The sequence below is a fragment of the Diuraphis noxia genome, unplaced genomic scaffold (genome assembly GCF_037042655.1).
Source record: "Diuraphis noxia isolate RWA-SAM2 unplaced genomic scaffold, SU_Dnox_SAM2 contig0003, whole genome shotgun sequence".
Taxonomy (NCBI): Eukaryota; Metazoa; Arthropoda; class Insecta; order Hemiptera; family Aphididae; genus Diuraphis; species Diuraphis noxia.
Genome location: NW_028301713.1, coordinates 19,105,969 through 19,118,400, shown reverse-complemented (window position 1 = coordinate 19,118,400; position 12,432 = coordinate 19,105,969). Strand labels below are relative to the sequence as shown.

General features: G+C 28.9%; 1 long non-coding RNA gene across 1 annotated transcript; it reads left to right on the top strand.

Annotated features, from left to right (window-relative positions):
* Positions 1–1,423: 1,423 nt before the first annotated feature.
* On the top strand, positions 1,424–9,229 carry LOC149056946 (uncharacterized). The gene is made up of 3 exons (XR_016190890.1): positions 1,424–2,178; positions 6,809–6,841; positions 9,198–9,229. It is a non-coding gene; the product is annotated as an uncharacterized LOC149056946 (long non-coding RNA).
* The last annotated feature ends 3,203 nt before the right edge of the window (positions 9,230–12,432 follow it).

Sequence of the window (12,432 nt, the reverse complement as noted above, 5' to 3'; positions counted from 1 at the left end):
AGACAGCGACGCGAATCGTGTTTACATGTAACTGTCGCCTGCGCACACACACACATTTATACACGCGTTGCCCGGTTACGTGTGCAGTCAAACGCGCACAACACTATCGTCCTACTACAACTATCATCACACAACTAGTGCACGTACATCGTCTGGGAGGCTGGGAATTAACCATACGCCAGCGATGCAACGTAAGCGGGCAACACCTGATGAAACAAAACGACATCAATCTGAACGGCTGCTCTATGCGGGTTTTCCAGGTTGTGTAATGTTAGTTCCTTGAAAGGTTTAGAGATAGGTATTTCTGGATTTTGATTGTTACCGGTAATTATTTTGAGAATATTCATATATAGCGGCACATGACAAACACAGTTTAGTCTGTGGTGTCATGTTTAAACATTGTATATTTTAGTATTATTTTGAGGTTTTTAAAAATAATTATTTTCTATAATATTTTGATTCTGTCTCTGTAAAAAGTAGGTATTATTGACCAAAACTTTGAAATTTAAATTTTTTTTTACAATAAATAACAATTTAATTTTTTTCCAGTACAATCCAGCAGTATGTTATCAGTTTTATTTAGTAAAATATTTAAATATGTTTATCTTATGGTATATGTTCTTACAAAATTTCCATTGTAGAAATATAGGCAGAAAAATCAAAACAATTTCAGGGAGGGCTAGTATTTTAAAAATAAATGTGTGTTTGTAATACTGACTTAACCTAACTAAAGAGCGGTTTGTTATTGGGGATGGAAAATTTACTCAGTGATGCTTTCTATAAATTTTTAGGAGTATTTCCAAGTCTAGGAACTTATCGGAAATATCAAAAAATTTAAAAAAATTAATATTTTGAAACATTTAATTAAACTTGTGGTTGTAAATGATTTGAATCAAAAATATAGTATCCCTAATATCACTGTAAGAGTGTCTTATTCAAATTACACAGTGAAAAGTACATTTTCAGCGTAATTATGGGCTTTTAAATAATTAAAATGATAATACTTGTATAAATTTAAACCGTATATTCTGATTGGCGTGTTATTCATACTTTAATGATCCAAGAAGGTCTTAAGAAGTATTTTTCTCTTGAGTAACACATAAATATTTCGGTAATATTCTTTGTTTTTGGAAACATTCTATGGATAATATTTCTATTAGGCAGTAGCCTATATAATGAGGTTGGAACAACGTCATAGTTTATCCAACTCTGTTAAATTTCGTCAAGAACAGGTTATCCCAGGAAACATACTATAATATTATTATCTTTACATTGACATTATTATTATTTTTTGTACTTTTTTTTAACATAATTTTATCAATATTTGATCTTAATAAAAAGTATTTGTAAGATTTATTAAAATCAGGAAATTTAGAAATATTCTATAATTAATGTGTACATTTTTATTTAATTTTAGGGGATCAAAGTGAGAAATCAGTTTTTTTTCTAAAATATGTTGTTTTATAGTTGTATTTATTTTAAAATATATTTCAATTTCTGAATTATAAACGATCATCTATTTATTTAATTGTATAAGAGCAATGTAAGCGAAGGGCTTCAATTCCGCATTAATAAAATCTGTCTATTTTATAAAAAATGCTAATGAAATATATAGGAAGTTTCTTAGGGAATTCCCGGGAATATTCCAAAGTCTAGGAATTTATCGGAAATTACTGTTGCTTTGCTCAGTGTAGCTTTTCATAAAAACATTTTTATCGTTTAACTAAAATTCATCAAATCTATACTAGCTATTCAAACTACATTACATCAAATACTTTTATGAATAGGCTTGAAGCTTGAGGTATTCAATTTTCTTGAAAAATGTACATGCATTTTTGTTAATTAACTTTTTAGGGGTCAATGCTGTGCAAGATTATCTGTACCTTTTTTAAAATTAAAATTGTATTTATACGTAATAGCTAACCAAGTATACATAAAATTAAACGTTATGAGAGATACGCATTATAGTTTTTGGATAAATATGAGATTTATCTAAAATTTTTCATCCTATGAATATCTTGTAGAATCTTTAGAATATTTGACCTATAGTTTGACTGACTATTGTATGATTTAGAATGTGAAAACACAAAAAAAAATGAAAATGAAAATTTCCACAATGTAGTTAATTTTTTACAGACTCGATTAATCAATTCAATGCTAATACCAATGAATCAACTGGTAATATATATATAATATATAATGATAACTATTATAAGTGTGTATTAAAATTAACCCTTGTAAATTAACCCTTGTCGTATTGTCTCGTCGTACAAGTGCGTAGAATAGCAAATTTTACGCTCAGCAGATCACTTTTATCTCCGTTAGTTTAAAATTTTGAGTGATTTTTTTGAAATTGACCTATTATAAAAAATTAATTCAAAATTATTATCTAGGTAGGGCATCTCATCGGCTTTTTATTATATTTTAATTTTAAAGCGAGTTATGAGTGTTTTCAAATATACAAACAATTTACAATTTTAAAATATACTTGTACGACGAGCGATCTAGTAACTGGTGTTTTAGGAATTAATAATCGATGGGTAATATTTTTAAATAACAAACGATGCGTTGAAACTACGAGACAATTTCATAGTTTTTTCAGCTCAAGTAATTTACATCAAAGGAACAGGTTATTCCAGGTGGCATAACATATTTTTTAGCAAGTCTGGAGTTTCATATGTTGGACTTTATACATTTTTGTACTTTTTTTTTAATTATGTTTTTCTGATTCGTTTAAAAGTATTTGTAAGATTTATCAAAATCAGGAAATTTAATAACATTTAATAATTTATATGTGAAATTTCTATTTTATTTCGGGGGTTGTATATAATCACTTTATATTTATAAAATATGTGTTTATTTTTACTAAGTTGTTTATTATGAGAAGTCGTAACGGTTACACCATGTGACGATATAAAAAATTCATTATCAAAACCATCTGTTATGAACCACGATTATTATTATTATTATTAGTAGTAGTAGTAGTAGAGTAGTAGTAGTAGTAGTAGTAGTATATAATTTAGTATTACCTATAATATTATTACTTATATGAGCAATTTTGTGATGTGGGGAACGAACGCTGACTCAACATTCGACGGGCGTACAATATAAGGCGGTTAGAGTCAGTCAATGTATGTTTGCGTCCGTAAAGATAGTGTGTAGTAATTTTTATCTTCAATAAATATTTTGACTCATATAATTAAACCTATCAGTGTATTATCACATCTCATACAATTTCATCCTTGAGACGGCATTGAACCAAAAGATCAAGTTTTCGACGGCTAAATTTCAATTGTATGACAAGTGAAAAGCGCATCAAGTAGTGTTGACGCCAACAAGTGACCATCTACATATTACATATAAATTTGATATCACGTCGAGGTCACCAAAATGTAGGAGCCGGGAACGAAACAATAATAGTCCGCGAAGTCCTGTCACCAAAATACTGCGCTTGTTATGTTGCTATGTATAATATACTCACACACCGACCGACCTGTCGGTAAACTGTGTGTAATTGTGTGGATGTATGGTTAAAACTAATGGTGTATAATAAAAAATGATAACACGTTTAGGTAATTATTAGTTGCTGTATAATACGCTGTATCGATAATGATTTTACAAATATATAAAATCCACAGCAAAACAATAATATAAAAAATGTATTAATAATAATAAATCAAGCCAGGCTAAACAGTATAGTATATACAAATTCAAAATATAATACGAATTATAAATAATCTACTGTACGGCCCTTTTCGCACGACAGAATATAATAATAATAGGTGACATCTATTTGAGCTGTTAGATCATATACAATTATATAATATAAAATATAAAAATGACATACAGCCCTTCTGGCGTGATGGTATAATAATTAAAAAAAACTCACAGTTTGTGGAGCGCAGACTGGCCAGCTGGTTCTGTGCTATAATTTTTACATAATATACAAAAAATGATGTTTACACATTACACACAAATACAATAAAAATGGCCCTTATGGTGCACATTAACAATAAGATTATAATATATTTAAAGGTACTGGCTGTTCGAGCCTGCAGTTAATATGAAAAAAAATACAACACTTTACTATTAGAGTAAAATCAATTTTATGTTAATATTGATGACAGATATAGAAACGCGCGTGCCGATACTGCTGTTACAACGTTCGACACAAGACAAAAATATCACGGAAGCCGTGTTAATTAATAATATTTGCATAGCTGTCGCGGCGGCTGTTAGCGTTAGCGCGTATAATCTATGCATTATATAATAACTCACGTGTAACATTAAATAATAATTATTACAAAAATACAACGAAACAAAATAAATAATTATGTGCGTGGTGGCCGGTGCAACGTGATATCAATATTTATATGTAATATGTAGATGGTCACTTGTTGGCGTCAACAAGCAGGTTACAACCATAGATAATAAAGAAATGGATGGGCGATGCTATTGTTCTCATCTGTGACGGAAGAGAACTTAAGTTACCAATATGGTTACAAAATGTATCACAGGTTACTGATTATTGGTATCATAGGCTTTATCAGTTTATCACCATAAATATTAAATAATAATAAATCAATATATTACTATATTCGTATCTTGTCTTGAATAGGGAAATCAAATAATTAAAGTTTTAACTCTTAAGTTATAATATTGTGAATTACAACTAAAAATGATGTACTAATTTGCATCAATTAAACATATATTTTAATAAAAACGATTGCAGCGAAAATATATCCATTTTAGATACTCACTGGGACCAATTGACGAATTTAATTATCTTAAAATATTTAGATATAGGTACGAATGTATCACGAATTAAAAAATAAAAATGATACCATAACAATTAGGTCTAAATACACAAAACTTGTTTTATTTCAAAACCAGTAACTTTAATATGTTTTTGTGTGATTTTTAATTTTAATTTTAATGTAACTAAACTTATTCATTAACCTATTATTTAACCTATGTTTATACTTTATCATGACAAATAAATTAAATAAATTCTTATTTATCATGTATTTTATTATTATCTATTGACAAAATGACAACATAGACCTCATGCTAGACTTAACCTAAGTCTATAATTGTCGATTGACAATAACAAAATTGAAAATATCATTATTTATCATTAGTTAATATTAGTTATATCATATTTATTTATCTATTGAATAGATTCTATTCTGTGATATTATTATAGATTATATTATTATAAGTTTTTGACATAGTGCCCTATAGCAGATCACCCATTTTATTTTAATTTTTATTTATACCGAACAATTATTATTTTATTATATCAATATTATTGTCATCATTAAAAATTATTAATTATCTATGGTTCTATGCCCTATCTGATTGTTGATAGTCGAATGGTAATTAATGGGCTGGCATATTTTAAAATTTCACGCACCGAGACGTAATGCTTTAAAATGTTGCTACCCGGCAACCACTATCTAACCACTGTGGTAACATAAGTTCTCTTCGATCACAGAACGCTCCGTGTATAAGGTATAGGGATGGCCAATCCATTTCTTTATTATCTATGGTTACAACAACCAAGCAATGGTGCTATGATCCCTCGCCATACCAAGAAGTTTTCGAGCAATCAGCACTGGTTTCGATCACTAAACGTATATTTATATCAGTATATCCGTTGAGATTGGATACTTCAATTTCAACATTCTTTACAATACATCTTCAATCTAGTTTCAATTAAACAACGTTCGAAGACAAAAAGAAGGCTACCAAACGCCGAGCCGTATATTAAAAACGCTAACAAGCAGCGAAACACATTCGACGATATCGACGCCGACATAAACGACGAGCAACAGCACGGTAAGACTCTTCGTACAAACCCGTGAGAAACCCACTTGGGAATCACCACAAATATCGTTTGTACGAGTTGTTCTCATAGCCAGATTAGTGGTGAAGGAAACCAACCCAACTGCGACGACCGATCAGGAAGACCGATTTCACCATTTGATGAGCGATCAACACTACGCGAGCATCTCCCGGTAACGAGCTACTACTATCTGTGCCAACACGTAAACAGTACGTTAGAATGATTACAAACCGACTAGGAAGCTCCGTGGCCGATTCCGTTTATACGACAATCAATCAGGGGCTCGCCGACCCACCTGAACCAATATCAGCGAACGGGCAGAACCTGCCAGGTCCCCGAATTTTGAGAGACGTAAGTCACCGTACCGGATTCTCGACCAACGTAACCCACCTCTGTCGCTTTTAAAAGCCGACCGTTCCCGGTTCCGACTCACGGCAGTCGCTATTGACAGTTAGACTCTACTAATGATTGACCCAGTTCCCTAAACTCTTAATCCCTTGAACTATATTTTAACTTACTTTGTAAATAGGACAGTGCCTTTTGCCCGTTGTGGAATTACGCCGAACACTATACAGTTTACTTTCCAGCCTGACTGTCGTCCTAGTGTACTCACCACCCATTGGACATAAATAAAAACGTCCCAAGCATCTTGAAAGCTGTCTATTATTGGAAATACTAATTAAATATATAGGATATATAGATTCATATCTGATCTCAACTTACCGCTTAAAAAATGTATACAAATTATCACGGAATTAATTTACGTAAGGTGATATAAGGAAGATGTGCTTTGTAGTTTATGAATAATTGTGGAGGTTTAATTAAAATGTTTTTGTTCCGATAAATAGGTTTTAGAATAAATATACTATATCTATCCTAATAAGTGTTCTTAACTTATAAAATGTTTAATGTAGATATACGAGAAACAATTAGAAATTTTTATAAGGTTTATTTTTACAGATTGGGGACGACGATTATCATTTTTTTTGTGTAGTATGTATTATAATTATATATTATTATTTTATAATTTTATTTTATTTTGATTGGGTATCTCATGTATTTATTGTAAAGTTCAGAGTGCCATATATTGGGTATCATACATTTTAGTATTTTTTTAATTATTCTTGATGAGATTTTTCTGTTTTCGTAAAAGCATTTGAAAGACTTATTAAACTTAGACAATTTAAAAAAATATAAAATCGTTAGTAATCAGTTTGTTTTGTAAAATATGTTTGTCTAATTGTCTTATTATAGTGGCGTATATTCATACGAGGCATCCATTGATATGAGAAACTTAAGGGGATTCGATACCGACTGGTTTTAATAAAAATGATTTAAATATAGGTAATTTCTATATTACGTGCGTGCAAGGCATGGTTATGCCGTTTTGCGTGTGTAGTAACTGTTTATTAGTATGAGTGACTCTCAGACCACCAACTAAAATGTGAACACTCACGCACGCTTATGCACATATCACACCTTATACCACGTAGGGCACGTGAGCAAAATTAAATCGACCAAAACATCCAATCTTTTGTGCATCAGTCCGATTGACCTAATTATAAGACTTCTAAAAACTGATTTAAATTCGTTATTATGTCTTCTATAGATCAACCGAGCCACTATTTAGAATTTACAATTTTAATTTAGTGTAGTCAAAACTTAATTTTTTTTTTAATTTCATAAGTTTTTAATCCATATTTAAAAGATTAGGGGCCAAAATTTGAAAAAGTGGCTCGACAGATCTCAAGAAAATATAATAACGAATTCAAATCAGTTTTAAATATCTTATATTCTTATCACATTATTAGGTACATCAGAATGATGGACTAAAGATATTGTTACGTTTAAGTCATAAAAACGGTCAGTATCGAATACCTTTAAGTGAATCCATAAATATTCCAGGTAGAGCTAATATTTTTAACTTAATTTTTTTCTGGTGGGGAGGGGGTCTGATGACACACAATCTAGAAGGGGAATCGTAAGTTCCTACACGAGAGTAACAGGTAGACAATTACATACGTTAATTCCTACATATGTGATGTGTAAGTTCCGTAAAAAGGTACGTATGTTAGTTCCTACACGGCGGAAGACAGGTACCTATGTTAGTTCCTACACGACGAAAAACAGGTACATGTGTAAGTTCCTACACGGTAAAAAATGGTACACGTGTAAGTTCCTACACTAAGAATATTATAAGTTATCAATTTAATAACACTTATATCATGTTATAATACTGTCATACGTATTAACTCTTTAAAATTACGATTATTATTTTTAAAATTATTAAATATTATATAGAATGGATAATTTTTATTTTTATTTTCTTCAATAAATGACGAATTATTATTATATTATTACAATTATTATTTTTAAAATTATTAAATTGATAATATTTATAAGGTAAATTATTAAATATTATAAAGAATTATATATTATATAGAATAAAGGATTAAAATGTATGACAGTATTATAATATGATATATCATTATAACTAATATATTGTATATATACGAGTATATTGATAACTTATAATATACTTAGTGTAGGAACTTACACATGTACCTATTTTTTACTGTGTAGGAACTTACACTTGTACCTGGTTATTACTGTGTAGGAACTTACATATGTACCTTATTTTATCGTGTAGGAACTAACATATGCATCTTGTTTACCTGCTAGGTCTCGTGTAGGAACTTACATTCGCCCATCTAGAAAACCTAAATGTTTCTAAGGGGGTCAATGGAATACTTTAGAAAATTTGTTATGAAATTCCCAAGTTCATGAACTTATTGGATACATTATACGTACTTTCTTCAAAATTTAAATATGTTTGAGCATTTATTAAACTTACATTTTTTTTGTAAATGTATTGGGTAAAGTTGTGTCAAGCCTCAACTGATTTTAATCAATCTAGAAATAAAAGCCCGACAAAAATACGTTAACTCAGAATGATCGGATTTCAATTCTGTAAAAATATTAGTACTTATTGTTGTTATTAAGTTATTGTGGAGATACATTTTAAAATAACTGTTTAATTTTTTTTTAAAAGACATTAAGGTGAATCTAAAAATTACAAATAAATTAAGACACTCAACTAAAATTTAACATCAATTTTTAAAGAAATATTATAAATCGATTTCCAAAACAACCTAGAAAAATGTCGATCAACTCAAAAAAATTTTCAAAATTGAAATCCGATAATTTTAAGTATGTGTAATCTTATCAGGTTTTTGTGTCTAAAATGTTAAATAAAATCCAAGTTTCCAACCTCCTTGATCAAATTCAGTAAATTTTAAAATATTAAATAAGCAAGTAATAACTATCTAACATTTTTATTTATTTCCAGATCTCCTCGGTAGGTTATCACTTTCATTTTGTATAATATATTTGTCTTATAATGGTATATGTTTTTCTTATTAGGTTTTACATCAGGAAAAGCTTAAGTGTAAATCCATTAAAATTCGAGGAAGGGCTAACAATTTTAGCATTAATGTGTTTTGGGTTGAAAGGGGGCTACGATCCTATGCAACTAAAAATCGTTCAGTTTTGGAGAGGCTTATGGAATAGGTACATATTTTCTCAGAAAATTCCTGAAAATTAAGTCCAAAAATTTCAAAGTAGATATTTAAATTTTTTGTTTAGATGTTTAGATGTTTAATTAAACTTGTAGTCATAAATGATTTATATCACTAAAAATATTACAGGGTAATATTAAGGCTGTTAGATAATTCCAATATTTTTATTAAATTATATTAATTAATGATATTCAAAATATACAAGTAAATATCAGTTGGCCGTGTAATAATTTGGTTTTAAATAATTTCTCAAATGTAATAATTATTTAAGCTGTCTAGTATAAATGTTGTTCTATTCGTACTATGAATGATTATTTATTTTTCATGAAGGGATTTCTCCAACAATTAGAGTTATATTTTAGAAATATTTCTATTCCCGGAAAAATTTCTTGGATTGTATATAATTAAGTGGTAGTTAAAACAACATTTTTCCAGCTCAGGTTTATGGTGTAACAAGGACAGGTTATCCCAGGGGCCATAATAAATTAATTTCCGAGGCCAGAATGCTGTGTGTTAGACATTACAATTATAACTTTTTTGCATGGTAAAAAAAAATATTGTATTAATTTGTGAAAATCGTTATACCTACTTCAAAATATTTAATAATTAATAGCAGATTTTTTTTTTTTATTGTTATTATTCCAATAGGAGGAAACTGTACGTAATCAGTTTTAATTCGTAAAGGGTGTTTGGTTTAAACTGTATCATTATTTATCACAATTTGTCGAAAAACATAAAAATTGATCAATGTTAAAATACGACTTTGTTATTAATATCTACTAATTTTAATTTATTCCAGATTCAAATTGTACGTAATCAGTTCTATTTTGTATAATGTGTTTGTTTTAGACTGTAGCATTTTAAATATATGCATAATTTGTTTATAGATTTTCCTTGGGGGGGAGGGGCTGGCCAAACGTTCGTAACAGTCGGGAACTGAATGTTATTTGCGCGGCCGGCGTGGCACCGTGTAATAGCCTGCTTTATCATATACATAATTATTTCACATATAACACAATATTATAAAGAAGAATTAATACAAAAATAAACAGATATGTTGTGTACTTGTGTTTGCGTGATGCGTAAGTCGACTGCGGGATATAGCGAGTAATCATTTTTTAATTATAGTGTTGTCGTATCGACAGAGGGCTTCGTTCCTACACAAATTAATGCTGAATGTTTTTAAGGAATTCTAATGAAATATGTAAGAAAATTTCTTAGGATACCCAAGTCCAGGAATTTATTATCATGAATATCCAATTAGAGCATTTTTGATCAGAATCGACTAGCGTATACAATGACCTTTTATCTTTGAATTCATATTTAACAAATCTATAAAAATCATCCAAAATACAATCATTGTTCTTTTATGTGATTAATGTGAATTTTTTCAATATTTGAACATTAAACATATAGTCATTAAAATATGTAAATCCATTGCTTTTTCTTTTTCTTATTTATCTTGCGTCGTGACCAGTGCAGCAGTTAAAATACTAAAGCAGATATAATGCATTGAATAATGTTGTTCAAACTACCTAATGGTGGGTTGCAAAACATTGGATAGTTGAAAAAAAAATTAATGATATTTAATTTATTAAAAACCAAAACATGTTTTCCTAATTTATCGATAAAATTCAGATTTTATTTTTATTTAAATTAAAATTTGATTTGTAAGTGATTATTGATTAAGTTTGTAGAGTGACATAAGTAAAATAAGCTAAATAGTTTTCGAATTAATTTAGAAATTTGTTTAAAATGTCCCACCTGGTATTTGTAGAATTTACAAAATATTTATCCTAAAGTGTTACTGGTAGTATTATGATGATATGCCAAAGACAAAAGGAAATTATTCTAATATTGGTGTAGTTTAATAGATATTAAAGATAGGATCATTGAAGTTAATCCAAACATGTATAATTACTATTAAAAGTGTATTCTAAATGAAAACAGATTATAAGCAATTTCCGAAGAATATTCCAAATGTTAGGAATTTATTGGAAATAACAGATTAATACGTCTTTTCTCAAAGTTGATTACCTTACAATGATGTTATACGTATCTTTCAATTCAGATTTAATCGTATTACTGGTGTGCCCGTCTTTTTATATTTTATTGTTTTATGAATATCTCATTTATAGATTGGGCCATTTAAATTACTCGTTGTAGAATCATTCATTTTAATAAAATAATAATGAACAGCAATTTTTATGTGTATAATAGTAATTATCACTTAGCAATCAAACTTATCGCATAATGGTTCTCAGATAATAAATAAGGATACCTTTTCCTGTGAGCCTCGAAGACAGATTTTTAAATTTTGAATATTTCTCTCGAAAACAAATTCTTTAATGAGTTTATAGATTGTGTAGGGTTGCTTATAACATTAATGTGTGAAAATTTGTTTGAATAAATTTATTGTAGTTAAATAATTATGGTAAATCATTGGGCATCAAATTTGTCGAGGACTTTCCCGTGCAGGATCATTTTATACTTTTTTTACATTTTTCTTACGTGATTACTATTATAGAGGGAAATAAGAAAGATACACTTTGTAATTTTCTAATAAATGTGAAGATTCAATTAGGTACTATGTTTTCCTCATAGTGAATAATTTGTAGAATCTACAGAATTGTTATCTCATACTGTGTTACTAGCTTATATAAGCAAAATATTATAGAATGTAAATACATTAAAAACAATTGAAAACTATTAAAATGTTGTTACAGTAACTGGTTATCAAAAGAGCAATTATTTTTGTACTACGGGTATGTAAAATTCAATTTCTGTGTGTTAACATTAAAATTAATTATGAAGACATAAACAGTAACTATGTACCCAGTGCTTGAATTGAGTGAGAACGTGGAAGGTCGGAGTCCATTTTATTTGTAGAAAATATTTATGCATACCACTTTTAATTATATCCAAATCAATAAGATATTTCAACATACAGGTACGCACAAACTTTTTACAATTTTGCATTCCCTTTTTAATTTTTTAGAATTCAAT